The following is a 15772-nucleotide window of genomic DNA, read 5'->3' on the forward strand; positions in this document are numbered from 1 at the left end:
TTATCTAACACACCACCAACACCACCCCCCCCCCCCCCCGGGCGGAGCGGCACCAAAAAAAAAAAAGAAAAAACCACCAAAAGAAAGGGAAAATTTTCTCGCGTTTTATTTGCCGTTGGACCTCAAACGTAGTGAAATACATTTCCCCATTTTTAGCTACGATAATCCAATATGGAAGACATTAGGTAGTAGAAAATAAACAATAGTAGTGTCTTCTTACCATTCTTGCATCCTCGTCCAATTGACATGACCGATTGACTACTTTTTTACTAGATTAACTTTTTGTATCTAATTTGCTACGATATTCATGACACATTTTAGGTACATATGAGCTTTAGTTTAATTATACGCATCATACAGAACCTCTTATTTGGGGTTCACTTGCTGTTTTCTAGAAATTTCATGGCTATTAATACCTTTTTAAGCAAACTATATATTGCAGGAGTACTAGGAATTTTGTATTTCAGAGTTCAAAGTAATAGCAATTTTTGATATCATTCTTAATACAGTTTTCTTGACCGTTGGATTTCATTTCTTCGATAGAACTGAAATAGAAGAGAAATTGTATATACATCTCATTCTGAACTTATATTAATGGTCTGCATCAGCTACAGTTTTACTCTCAACTCAAAGGCGTTGCATTCTTGTATTCATTTTGTGTGTGTGTGTGTGTGTGTGAACGAGCATGTAATGTTGGCTACATTTTAAAATATAGTTTTACCCGAGCATGTAATAAGCTAGTTGTTTATTTGTATTTTTTTTTTTACATGGGGGAGTGGGGGAATATATTGTTATACTGTCTAACATGCTTTCCTTCTTTAAAATGAGTTTCCCTAATTCATTTATGGGAACATCTCTTTCCGGTGGGAATGCACCTAACGTATGACTTGCATAACTCTCATCCTAATAGTATAAGGTAAAAGAAAAACAATATTTGAGGGCAAAGAACGCTTTTGTCAATAAACTCTTGAAGTACTTCGCAATTTGAAGGGGAGTTGGGTATGATGATAAGGTAGGAGGAATTGAAAATGGAATGTCTTGGATTCAAAACCTCTCGCTTATGTTTTTTTAAAAAAAAGGTAGTTTGCATAATTTTAACAAATAATATAAAATATAATTTATGAATTATGTACATAATTACTACGTAGTTTTTTTTTTTTTTTGGCAAAGGTGAAATGAAGAAAAAGCAATTTTTGTGAGTTTCAATCATTGAAAGCATATTGAGAAAGAAGCTAAAAAAGGGTGCAGGTAAACTTGAGTTTTTGATCAAGAGTGAGAGGTAAAATATCTAGTTATTTATTTTTAAATTTGTTGAGTTAGGATGTCACCTGAATATTTTGTTAAAAGGTGGTAAGCAATAATCTCTAAATGTGGTGGCATATGATTATTAATTTACACATTTGTACTAAGGACTTTGGTAGGCCTTCAAAGCAGTGGGGGCAAGTGGATAATATTATCTAAGCATTGGGACAAAATTCTTAATTTATACATACATAACCAAGGATTTTGCAAGACTTTCAAGTCACTCCTTAATGATATTATTGTAATTCAAAAATTAATTAAGAGAGAATGTAATGCTCGCACTAATGATCATAAGGTATAAATTAACACATGTAACTACCGTAAACGAAGAGGAAAAAGTATATACAGCATATGACCGATGAAAGAAGAAACACTTGAAAATTGTTTTTTTTTTTTTGGTTATTTACTCTATCAGTGATAATAATTTATAATAGTGATTTCATATGCATGATTAAGTTGAAAATGTTAATTTCGTATATATAGGACGCATGTAGACCCATTAATGCTAAAAAAAAAAAAAATTCTTGACATCCACCGTGTAAAGAGTATTTGATCTAACACACACTAGTTTTTTTTTGGTAAAAAATCAAACATATTCTAGTCAGAGGCAGCACAAGGAGGTCCTCCGATTGACCAAAAATAGTTACCGAAGCCGGGTACTCCCCGCCTGCTTCTTATATAAGGTTCAAGTAGATGAAAAGTACGCAGCTTTATTTTGGGTTTCCAGTTCAATAGAAACATAACCGGCTGTAATTAATGTCATAGACCACTCAGGCTGGTGGTAATAATAAGTAATAACCGAAGCCTGCATGTTTCATGGGGAAGAAGGAAGGTGGACCTTTCGAAGAATTTAAGGAGGCAAGGTGAAGACCCCGCCAACATTTGTTCGACCCTTGAATGCCCCATAGGAGGGAGGACAATTGCATGTAATGCTAGGCGTGCCCTTTTGGATCGGATCCCAAAAGAAAGTGACCATTTTGAGAGAACAAATATATAAATTTGAAGGAATTTACCAGATGGACGTTTAGCGAGAAGCTTGCTGGGCTCAAGAATATAAATGGCTTTTATTATCCCATCTACTCGTCATCGACGCAAGAAATTCTTTTGTAGTTTTGCGGGGACCTTGTAATTCTGACCTCTCTGTGGGTGTTGTTGGGTGTTACTGCTTCTTCAAGTGATCAGTCCCACCGGACCGGACCGGACCGGCAAATCATCCTTCCATGTACAGGCGGAGGGCTTCTGGGTTTTGGCGCCCACACGAGAGTTGCATAAACAATGGCCTGGTAATACCTCAAATTTACTTGTTCCCGGAAAAACTTGGGGAGTAGTGTATTCCTCTACACTACCATATTAAGCTATAAAACGTGATAATTTTACTATACCCCAATTAATTAATTAAAACCAAAAAAAAAAAGATTGCCAGAAAAAGAAAAGTTTTTCATTTCACCCTTAAAATAATCCTACCCTCTCTACCCCTACCTAGATAATACTATTTGGTAGGGCGACGAAAGACTACTTCAATTGAGACTACTAAAGAAGGAAACTTAAGAGGGTAAGAAGAAGGCTTGTTTAATCTGAAGAAACATTTCAACTTCTTGAAATAATTTCTTAGAACGATACACTATTTCACACGACTCAAGCTACATTTTATCAACTTTAGTTAACATTTTTTTTTTTCTCTCTCTTTAGCCCTATGTCTTTTATCCTTAGGCGGCCTGCCTCCACTGGCAGTAAATATTTCAAGATTGCGACGTGTGATGCATAATATTAATGTGTCGTTAGAAGGCTTCTAAGCTGTTCCGTTTTGCGGCTGCGCAAAACGTGCAAAGTACCAAATTCCATCATCGATGAGTAATTGGATTGGATACTTCATTATTTATTAGTTATTGGTGCATATGCCTATAAGGTCAATGTTTTCCGATCTCTCGAATTCGAGAAGAGTGGTAGAGAAGTTTCAATAACAATAATATCCCTTGGGCCTTCAATTCAAACTGTGACCTATTAATATTTTGCCACATTAGATCCAGACCGAAGATGCTGCAAATTGCCGCTCTCTTTATGAGGCCCTTACTTCTCTAAGGACCTTTCAGCACCAATTCACAGATCCAAGGGAACGAGCTAGTCTCTCACCAACTTTCCCCCATGGTTAATTTGTGAATTCAGAATCCCACCATAACATTGACCCGAATGAAGGGCATTTTACTAGATTAAGTCTGACGGCTTTTACTAATTTTATCATAACATTGACCCGATCTCCCTAGGTTTTTTTTTTCCGGGACCGGGAACCCCTTTGCTAATTTGTATCCCCAAAATATTTATTCCTGGCAGATCATAAATAGATACTGGTAACATTTCACAAACTTTGTTGCAAGATTCAAAACATATTTAATGTTGTCTACGGTCAAAGGCAGCATTTTCCGCAATCCAGCTATTTACGTGTTCTTGCATCCTCTGATTTTTGACTTCATTTTAGTCACTCATTTCATCTCCAATTCCCATCTTTGCAATAATATCATAGGCTCTTGACGCTCCAGTAATTGCCTCGCGATCAAGCTCGAGTTTGCAAACTCACGCACGCCACCAATAATTTAGCAGCCAAGGCACAAAATGCAGTTAATTAATTAACGTTTGACAGGTTGAGTTTTATATACGGTGAGGACATCCCCATTATGGACGATGCATTTTCCATTGTTTGTTGGACGTTTCTTTCAAAAGAAACGTGGAAACCAGTTATATTACAGCATTAAATTTCTTAATTGCTGCCTTGTACCGTATGATCTGCATGGTTTGCTAAAAAAGTTTACCAACGTTTCTTAAGAATATTTGTGTGGCGTGCTAATTCTTTCTGTAGTGCCCACTTCGCCTTCACGCTGTTGCCTACCTCTAAAGTATAGGTGGTAAACAAATTCATTTAACTAAATTTATTTATACCCGTCCATGAATAGATGTGTATGGATATATTAAATTTTTGCATATGGGTATAAATGGGTCACCTAATAAAACTCATTTATTAAATGGGTATTCTTTCTGTAGTGCCCACTTGGCCTTCACGCGGTTGCTTGCCTATAAAGTATAGGTAGCAAATAAATTCATTTAGCTAAATTTACCTATACCCATCCATGAATAGATGAGCATATGTATCTTAAATTTTTGCGTATGGATATAAATGGGTTACCCAATAATATCTATTTAACAAATGGGTATTATTGGGTAACCTATCTAACTCAATTAATCCATTTAGAAATTGTTTTCGCCCAAATCTCCTCTCTTCCCCCACCCATTTTTTTTTCAGATTTTTCATTTTGTTATAATGTTAACTACTTTTGTTTCATCATTATTATTATTATTGGTTGATTTTATCTTATCATTTTATTTTCTCTTAGTTTGTTAACTTGTTCATTTTTCTGCATTACTAATTTATAATAAGTTTTAGCCTCTTTTCCTACCTTTCCAAAATGAAATTTTAAATTTATACACTAAAAAATGCTAAGGGTTTCAAAATTTTTGGATTAAGTTTTTATATTAACTTTTATAGTACTTAGTTCAAATTTTTATATTCTTATTGTTTAATTATTAAATAATATGTAATTTTGCGACATAGAGTACGGATGAGAAAAAATTTGGTAATTAGGTTTATTGAACATTATAAGTAAATATTTAAAACTAATGATGGGTGCAAAGGGTAGTATAAATTGATAACTTAGTTTGCAAAAATGAATTTAAATGAGTTTACAAAAAGGTAAAATAAATGGGTTATAAATGGATAATTTGATTACCTAATTCATTTTTTGACTTATCCATTTATACCAATTTAATTAAATGATTATAAATGGGTTAACTCACTTATATCCATTACCCATTTTAACCAACCCAAACCCGTCCAAATCACCCATTTTGACACCTCTATTACAAAGTATAAACCTGGGGGACTACTTTCATTCTTATTGTTGTCAACGGCTACTGTTCTACTCAAAACACTCGCACCAGTTTAAGTTTCTAAATAAATAAAGAAAATATGCAGCATTTTGAAATTTGTTCGGGCCTCATTAGGCAGAAAGTAAATTTACCTGTAAACTAATAGTAGTAACATGAAAGCTCAACATTGAGTATCATTATTGCTCTAACAAATGTGATTTTCGATGAAAGAAATCTTTTGCAGGTGAAATTTTGCGAAGACCTTCCTTTTTTTTTTTTTAACATGATGAATAACAAATGGTGTATTATAGACCAGATAAGAAACCCTTTAGATGATATTATGTAGTAATACCAGATTTCCTAACTTGTTATTCATCAAAAGGCAAAAGAATCTCTTTATGACGACGAAATTACCTTAGAGGGGGGCATCATTCAAACGTGAATCCGAATCAGATCCATGATCGAAATTTCTCTTGGTTGCTTGGATAGTTTAACCGCATTTTCGGAGCATTGACTTTTTTTTTGCCCTTTTCGCAGCGTTGACTTCAGCCCGCATATCGCAAATATTAATTTTCCACGTGCTTCTGGTAAATAATTAGGGGGGACATGTCGCTGTTGACAAGAGTAATACGTACATTCCGAATTTGCATCAACAGCAATCTCATCAGACCTAACTTAAATTTAACCCCCCTCTGCAGTCCAAGGCTCCCAGTCTTTTTTTTTTTTTAACCCCTGGTCCATTATAAATTATCCTGAAAACAATAGAATTTATTATATGAAAAGCTTAAATATATGAACATCTTTAATAAAAACTCTTAACCAATTAAAAAGAAAAGATAAAAAGAAAGAGAGGGGGGAAGAAAAACAAAAATCTATGCAGACTGTCGCGTTGCATGGAACGTATGATGCTTCAAATCATTGAAGTGCTTTAAGAGACTCATTTTTATCCACATTGCTGGATCTAATTTTTCCCAATTTTTTCATTAAACCTGTTCCTCGCCATTCCAGACCTGAAGTTATGCGGAAAAAAAAAAAAGAACAAATAACTGAGATACCAGCACGAGGTGCGATTCATCAGTAATATAAATTTGCTGTTCTTTGAACGAAATGGGAAGGAAGTAAACTCTGAATCCAAAAGATTTTTGTAAGAAATGAGTTTTATTGATTTACTGGTCGGGATGGCAGAGCAGACTAGAGATTAAATCATCTAGTTTGAGAAGTCATGAAACAATTGATCCTAAAAAGTGAAATAGAACAGCAAATATTAAACCGGAAAGAACTAGAGATTTTTTTTTTTTTTTTTGTCGATTCCTGAATTTGAATGATATAAAAAGCAAACGATTTACAAAACATAATAACAATATGCTTTCTGAGCTTGCTGGGGTCTTTTTTCTTTTTTTTTTTTTCTTTTCTGCTTACGTTTACTTAAAGCAATGTAGGAGGATCGGCTAAAGTTTACTGTTCAAGGATATTGCCTTGTTAATTGTTATCCTAAAAATGATTTGTTGTTGACTTGATTCCCATATCCGCCAATCTGTATTTTTTGCTTTCTTCCTTTTCCTATAAAAAGGGACAAATTACTAAAGGCTATTGTGTAGTTCTTGGGATCGTTCCACTACAAATTTTGGTTGACTTTTTTTTTTTTTTCTTTCAAGGCTCATTAGTTATCACAGTTGACTTTCGATGATAGAGAACATAAATCGGATATGGGTATTTGATTTTCTTACCAGTGTCATTAAAAGCTTCACATGATGATGCTTAATTGCAATAGTTAAGAAATGTTGTCCATCTGTCCAATTCGTATTCAAGTTTAGGTTGTAATGATTCTATTCATCTTTTGTCGGTCCTGTAATAGTAGTAGTAATAGGCTAACACGGTTTGGTAAACTAATCGTTTGGTAAACTAATCAATCGTGTAAATTGGTTTATTTAACCTTAAGTATTAAAAAAAAAAATCTAGTTTCTGATTACGCTACGGTCAAACACTCTTTTACATAAACGTCATTAACTTATGGGAATAACATTTACTAATAATAGGAGCATTATTTTGTAAAAGTAGACTAACAAAGTCAAGATGGCTCCTTCCTTTTTTGTGAGTTGGGTGCATCGATTTCAACTTTTTAAATAGAGTGGGACATGAGATGTAACAACATCATCAAGAGTCGAATTCGGGCACAAAAATCACCTACTTTTCTTCTAAAAGAAAAAAGGAAAAGACATGGCGCAGGAGAAGACTATCTTTTCATCACTTAGGGTGCCATGCGTTTGATCAGATTCATTTCACTCGTGTTTAATTATTGGTCTCAACATCGAATTAGTTCTTGGCCAGAGTCTTGAGACAAGAAGCAGGCGGAAGAGGGCCAATCCTAACATGAAAACTCTCGAGTTACATGATCGATAAAAAAGAAGGGGTAAAAGGAAAGTCATGCGAAGAACTATGCTTAAAAGCATTAAAAGAAAATGAATCAAATGAACTTTTTGATTTATGGTTCAACCCAGTTCAAACATTGTTTATTTTTCGTTCAAAAGTTCAATTAGATGAAAAGAAAATTCAGTTTGAATCAGTTCCAAAGTTCAATTTTTAATCGATTCTTAATTGGATTTGACTGGTTCAATTAATTTTCTGAGTTGGCTGACGAATCGGACTACTGATATCATGGCCGGTTCACTATTTGACCGATCAATTTTGACATGAATTTCAAAACATTGTTAAAAGAAAATGTGTTAAATTTAAAATAAAAGCAATCAATTGTACGAAATTCAGCATAAAATTTGTTACGGGTTTGACTAATGGGTGCTAATTTTTCAGCCAAAATGTTATAAATTTAAAACAATGTTTAAATGTAGGGGTGCAATAAATAAGAATGTATGCATCAAAGTAGCAAATATGGTGTAAATTAGGCATACTAACAGCGCACTGGACACAATTAAAAAAAAAAAAATCCATTTGTTAAAGGTTTGTGTTATACGTCTCGACTCAATCAAAAGTAAATCAACCACTTCCCAAGTTAATTTAAAAACTTAGCATTCTTAAACGCTGGAATAAATATACTACCCCATTTTCACCAGGTTGACCAATGTAAATAATGCAGTTTTCCAATATAAGAATATGATCGATGTTCGGTTCAGGTTATTAAATGGCGGTCTAATAGACACAGAAAAAAAGATCAGATCGCGATTCTGAATTTGCACCCTAAGATTTGTTCAATCAAAGAAGAGTATTAATCATTTCTGAAGCTCAACATTTGAAATTCAACTAAATACATTAACTCGCAATAAATGGGATATTGAAAACAATAAATTATATTGGGCCGATCCAAGAAGCAATGCTTAGCTGCTAAAATCATAGCATCGGCGGCGAGAAATATGTCCATCAAACCAACAAAGGAAGGTCAATAATATTACGCAACCTATAAGGTTAGCAATTAAACTCAAATCTGCCAAAACTTTGACAAACCGAAAAAAAAAAGGCATCATGAATGGGAATGGATACATACGTATACGAAATTTATAGCAGTGTGGTTGGATTTGTTAGCTAATAAGTAAAGCTTTATTAAAAGTTGTTGAGCTTTCCTTGGCGTTGTATTGAATATGAATATTGATGATCACTCTTCTTCTTTTTTCTCTACTACACATAATAAAAACACGCAGATAAACACACATACCGACTCAATAAGCAATGAATGAGAGAGAGGCCTTCCTGCACTTAAATTTAATTGCAATATTTACTCCAAATTTCCTTTTTCTGCAACCATCTTGGGATTTTTTTCCCCCCCACAATTAATACATTTCCTGTCCCTCAATTTACACTCTCTCTCGTCTTCTACCATTCCCCGCCTTCAATTCTCTCAATTCAATTCTCCTATTCACTACACATCTTCTCTCCTTTCCACCTCTTCCCCATAATTTAATTTGAACTTTAAAGCAATCTCCTCTCTCCTCTTCCCTATTCTTCTTGTATATATAATGGCCTTACATCTCCATTACCAACAACAACAACAACAACAACCACCCCTGCTCTTCCTGTATTCACACTTCAAGCAGCCGGTGGTGCGGCCAAAAGCTGGTTGAGCGCCTTGGCCATGCTCTAAGCTGAAATTCCGGCAGCCCTTCCTTCCATCTCGATCTCTCATAAAGTAACAAAACCCTTTTCCAAATTCTACAACACCCTTTCTGGCTTTCTCCTCCTCCTCTGCCTTTTAGGTTGACTAACTGTTAATCAATCTAAAAGGTACACAAACACACGCATACGTTCACTTGTCAATCAAAACTCAATCAAATTTCGAAAGTTTAATTTGTTTCAGTTTTGACGACATGTTTTTTATACTTTACATGGCGTGATCAATGAAATATCCTTCCATCTTTTTTTCCTTTGTATGAGATGATTTTGACGCTCTTTTTTTTTTTTTTTTTAACTTTCTTAATGTTGTTTGTACAGAGAGAAAAAAGATAATTAACGGAAGAGAGCGAGATCCCTGAAAGAACGAGGCATCATCATCATCATGAGTCGCAGGAATGGAAAAGCTCCTAAACTTGATTTGAAGCTGAATTTGTCGCCGCCAAGAGGGAACCTCCGGCTTCAGTCGCCGAGCCGATCATCGACGGTGTCGCCGACATCTCCGCCCAGTTCTTGCGTCTCCTCCGAGCTCAACCAGGACCAAGACACCTATACCTTCTCCAACAGCCCTGATTCAACAGCAATGATAGTGGCGGGCTGCCCCCGCTGCCTGATGTACATCATGCTTCCGGAGAAGGATCCCAGATGCCCCAAATGCAAGAGCACGGTTCTGCTAGAAGTGTTCAATGAGAGCACCAAAACTGGCGGTGCCCCCAAGCCCACCTCAACCACAACCACCTAGATGAGGAGTGGTAGACTTCTGCCTCATATTACTAGGAATTGTTACCTTATCTTGTCCGCCTTGGCTCTATCTACCCTTTGTTTTTTTTTTTTTTTTTGGGTTTGGGTTTTTGGAGGGGGGGGGGGGGGGTTGTGGTTTCTTTAAAAGTGACTCTATTTAGACTCCACTTTTTTATCCATTGCATTTTTTACAGTTGACGGGGACCAGGGGAAAAAAAGGGGGAAATTAGTAATATTCAATATATATATATATATATATTATATGCATGGATTGAGTGGAATTTGAATAGTTTCCACTTTTCTTTTATCTTTTTTCAATTTCTTAGGCATAGGATGCAGCCTTTCTGGGATAGCAGAAGATGTTATGGTGGTTCTGAGTGAGACAATATGTAAACGGGTTATATAACTAGAAAACAGCCCAACTTTTTTGTTATCAAAAGGAAAAAAAAATTGAAAAAGGCCAGGTCATTTTCTGCCTTGTTTTTCCAGTGGGATTTTCATCAATAGCCCAATGTCGTTATGTAATGCATGATGCCGTATTGCCAATCACTGATTACCGATCAGTCGATACGCTGGTGGATACCGCAGGTGTGAGTACAAATTTTACTTAACCGAAAATTCAGAAATTGGCCACGATGCTCTCGTACTTGAACTTGAAGAAGAGCAGCAGCAGCAACAAAAGCAGAAAATTATATAATTTTTTTTGTTTGTACGGTCCCACTAAATTGCCACGTGCACAGCCCCCACAAAATTCAACCTTAGTTCCCAAATTCGTAGGCCTAATTTTGCCGGATAATTCTCCGTTCCTATGCCACGTCAGCTTATGCATCGCGTTACGCATAACCTTCCGAGAACGTCCAAAATGATTGTCAAACACGAATCCAGCATCATCACCTGCTGGTTCTTTAGTTTTTACCCACATAGAAAAACCAAACAATTATCAAATGAAGAAATACTACTACTAGTAAGTAAACAAATGAAAAGAAGAACGGTAAATAGATCCATTTTCCCATGAAGACAAAAAAAAAAAAGAGAGAGAGAAAGAAAAAGGAAAAAGGTGAGTAATTAAGGTTTGGTTGGAGGAGGAATACATATGGAGCGGGCAGAAATTGAATTCGCTCCAAGAGAAGTGGGCAGGCATGAAAACATTAATGTGATCCCAAGTTGTTCAACGTCAACATTATTGTTATTAACCAAAATACTACGTAGTAATCAGCTGAAATGATAACACGATACCGGCCTACATGCATGTGACGTAATTATTAGGTCAAAGACGAGAGAAAGTAATGGGAAGGGTAATTAAGTAAATGTGAAGGACCCGGGTAGCTCGGGCATTGAAAAAAAAAAAAATGGGGGACTATTTCAGATTGATAGACCATTAAAAACAAATAAATGCAAAGAGTAATTGAGACGGTTGAGAATAATGAGAGTATTGCGTCATATGATAAATACAAATTGAATTCGCATCCTTTCCTTGCTTCTTCGCCTTTGCCCTCCTTACTTCTCTTTCCATCTTTTTTTTTTTTTTTTTTTTTGCATTTATCGACATTTGTACTACTGCTACTACTTTCATGATGCACTGCTATGGGGTGGTATCCGTATGTGCAAATAAATTGTATGCTTATTTTTGCAACATTGCACCAGCTTTTTACACTTGTCCCACTAAAAAAGTCCGATCCCATGTCCTTTCTCTACTTCAACAATGACAGATGCTTCACCTTTCTGTTCCTGCCAATTCTAAACTCCCTTAATTTCGTTTAACAGACCAATTTTACCACACTCCACTTGTGCTCATTTCACAAACCATTAGTATAATTAGCCATCCGATTTTCTTTTCTTTATTTCTTTTTCATTTAAAAAAATATTTTTTTTTGGGTTGTCAAGGTGTATTGATGTGCTCCATGTGGTGATAATTAATCGTATAAAGAAAGATGATGCATCAACCCCAACTGCATGCTATCGTTTATCTATCACTCACTTCGACTTTGTTTGTTAGATGTTAATATTTAAAGGGGGCCAAAAAAAAAAAAAAAAAAGCAAGCAAGCAGATGACACCAAACTCCCAATTTAGTCGAGGGCCAAAAATGTCAGACACTAAAACATCACACACAATCTGATGAAAGCTGAAAGTGTGGCCTTTTAAGTAGTAACATAAGGAGTGGGATTAGTCGGGTCCTGTAAGGATTGACCCGGATACCACTCCGTCAGAAAAATAAAAAATAAAAAAGTAGTAACATAATGAGGAAATACCACGTCCAACTCCCCAACCAAACTCTACGTTCTACAACATAACCCAAATTTTGTCTACAAGTTCATGTGGAAAACGCAGGGGTGACGTTACGCACACGCTTTAACTTTGGAAAATTAGCTTTTAGGTTTAGAAAAATTTTAAAGTTGCATCTTATTTGACCCCACTAAATTTTAACAAATTTTCTTTTCTATATACATTGACCCCAAACAATTGAAAATTCATAATTGTTATCATCACAAGAATTTTAAATTTATTTCAAGTTATTTATGAAAGTTATTTCAAGAATAAATTCTTCCAGAGTACTCGTAGGGTACGTAAAATAATGAATATTTCAGAAGATAAGTACTCTGGGGTACAATTATGAATATTTTGGGTGGTAGGTGGAAGGAAAGGGTGGTACATTTTTCTTTTAAGTAATTTGTTAGTATTTTTATTGGGTGTATTTGGAATGTTTTTAGAGTTATTTTTTGAGTGTATTACCGTGTACTTGTATTAGAAAGACTAGTTAGAATCAAAGTGCATACAGAGGCATTTGAAATGTTTTTTAGAGGTATCTTTTGGGTGTGTTTGGATGGAGATGATTTGAGATAAAATAATTTGCTTCACATATTTTAATTACCTTTTTATCTTCCCAATCACCTTTTTATTTCACATACATCATATCACAAAAAATGTTATAGTAATTATCTCAAATAAATCATCCAAATAAACTCCTATCCAAACAAAATTGTTTTTCACATACATTTTCATAAACTATAGTGAGAATGGTATAGCACATAGCACGAATAATTTTTTATACTAGCTGGAGCAAGTATTGCTGTATTGGTCCAACCTGGGGCTTTTTAATTGGGTTCAATTATTTAGACCCAAAGTCCATATAAAGTTAGACCCCAAATTTAACGGTTCAAACGGGCTAATCTCGGACTAGTCGGGCGCTGTCAACAAGACCTGTGCATCATAAATATTCAAGTCAAAACAAGACCTCTGCATCATAAATTTGAATAATTTTAACTATTGTTAACAGGTAAAGACACGTGTCATGCATAAATGCAGATGTGCATTGTTGGAAATGGGAATAGATTTCACTAGGAAGGAACCAAATCCGTTTCAAGACCGATAGACAATTTGTAAGAATAATCGGTGAAAGCCACTTAATTAATGGGCAGATGACATGCTCTGGCTAAAAAACCTTAGGTTGTGTTTGGATTGCATTTTCCGTGATTTTTCATGGAAAAATTACTGTAGCGATTTGATGTATGTGAGAGAAAAAGGTAATAGGAAAATGTGATCACGGAAAACGATGTAATTTTTCGATGGAAACAGGCAATTCAAACAAGGCCTTTTGGGATAATTTCAGAAACCTCCATTGAGGTTTTTGATAATTTCATTTAGCTCTCTCGAAGTTTTTATAATTACACATACCTCTCTTATCATTTAAAATGACAATATTACCCCTAAATATTTTAATGCAATTCCCTTGCTTGATATGCTTATACTTAGAATGACTTTTAAAATTATTATTTTTTCATTCTTTTTCCTTCTTATTTAAATTTTTTGTCAATAAAACTGTAAAACTACTACTATTATCTCTAGTTTCTATTGTAACCAAATGTTGAATTAGTGATTTTTTTAATGAGTTAACTTTACACGTAATACAATATTTTTTGCTAATCTTTGTTTTTTATTTTTTTGGCATTAAAATTAACAATAAATTAAAAAAAGGTCCAAAATCACTATTAAATTATGATAATCCCACTATTCGAAAAATTCATAAATTCTAAATTAATTATTTTGACATTTTCTTTCATATTTTATAAATCTAAATCCATAATAAAATACCATAAAAAGTATCCTATCATAGTGATAAATTTATTATTATTAATATTATAGTTATTTGTCAAATAGCAAGTATGGACATGAACATTTTGACATCTTTTCCTTATAATTACACTAGATAACGTTATAATTGGACAGGGAAGTAAATTAAAACTCACTACACAATGGCATTTTTGAGTATTCATTTAAAAATTTAATCAAATTAATATTATTTTAAGGTTTTGTTACTAAAACTATCAAATCAAATGAGGTAAGTGTAATTTTTCAAATTTCATGAGAACTTAGTGAAATTGTTAGAAATCTTAGGGGTGGTTTCTGAAATTATCCCTAAATTTGTTAGTTTTTTTTCTGAACTAGACAAACTAAAACAAAAAACGCACTAACCACCGAACTCAGAAGTGGTGCAAGAAACGTTTTTAATCCCATTGCGTAATTCCAACGCCTTTCTTACGCGACAAAAAGGAATGTCAAAACCATAAAATCAACGGATAAATATGTGCTCATTTTAGTGAACCAAATTTTGTTTCTAATTAAAGAAGGAAAAATGATTAATTTTTACATTATACAGCTATGCAACCAAAGTGTAAATAAAAAAAAAAAAAATAAGTAAGGATCTTATTCTTTGTTCTCCTAATTCGACTCTTCTTTTTACATACTGAATTCCCCCAGCTAGTAATCTCAACTTGCATCGTTTAGCAATATTTCTTAAAGAAACACAATTGCTGACATGATTCAGAGTAGCGCGGTGGTTTTATCTACTGTTATTATATTTTTAAAATTTGGATCATATAATTAGAAGTTAGAACTCATGAATTAAACGAGAGAAAGCAAAATAAAGTGAAAAAAATGACTTCTTTTTTTAAAATTAGATTTCGTAATTTTTCACTTATACCGCTTTCCCTTTTGCTATCCAATTAGGATGAAACACAATTGCCTACATGATTCAGAATAGCGCGGTGGTTTATCTATTGTTATTATATTTTTTTAATTTGGATCATATAATTAGAAGTTAGAACTCAAGAATTTAAACGAGAGGAAAGTAAAATAAAGTAAAAAAATGACTTTTTTTTTTTTAAATTAGAATTCTTGATTCTTCACTTATACTCCTTTCCTTTTTGCTATCCAATTAGGGATGTCAACGGGTCCCCCGCCCCCGTCTCGCTGCCTAAACATATGCCCCGCTCCCGTCCCACCCCGTCACCCGCTTCGCCCCGTTTTCCTTGCAAGTGCCTACGAGGGGAAAAGTTTATAATTAATAACAAATATATAATAAATAAAAATTATAACTAATAATTCAATATAAATGTATAATTAGTAAAAAATATCTAATAGAATAAATGTAAACTAGTAAAAATTGTAATTAGTAATTTAGTATAAATATATTAGTATAACTAATCAATAGTTTGTATTAATATAAATATATAGTTATTAGTATACCGAATAATATTAATTATATTACATATGCATAATTTGATATTTATAACTAATAATATTAAATATGTTATGTATATAATTAATATATATATTATTTTATTTAAGTGAAGGACGAGGTGAGGGATGGGGCTGCCAAGTTTTTTAACCCGGAGGAGGGGGGACATTTTACCCCATCCG

At 34.0% G+C, this 15772-nt stretch overlaps 1 long non-coding RNA gene across 1 annotated transcript; it reads left to right on the plus strand.

Annotated features, from left to right (window-relative positions):
• Positions 1–9207: 9207 nt before the first annotated feature.
• On the plus strand, positions 9208–10574 carry LOC140009367 (uncharacterized). The gene is made up of 2 exons (XR_011816774.1): positions 9208–9447; positions 9655–10574. It is a non-coding gene; the product is annotated as an uncharacterized lncRNA (long non-coding RNA).
• Positions 10575–15772: the final 5198 nt, after the last annotated feature.

This window comes from Coffea arabica, chromosome 6e (genome assembly GCF_036785885.1).
Source record: "Coffea arabica cultivar ET-39 chromosome 6e, Coffea Arabica ET-39 HiFi, whole genome shotgun sequence".
NCBI classification, from domain to species: domain Eukaryota; kingdom Viridiplantae; phylum Streptophyta; class Magnoliopsida; order Gentianales; family Rubiaceae; genus Coffea; species Coffea arabica.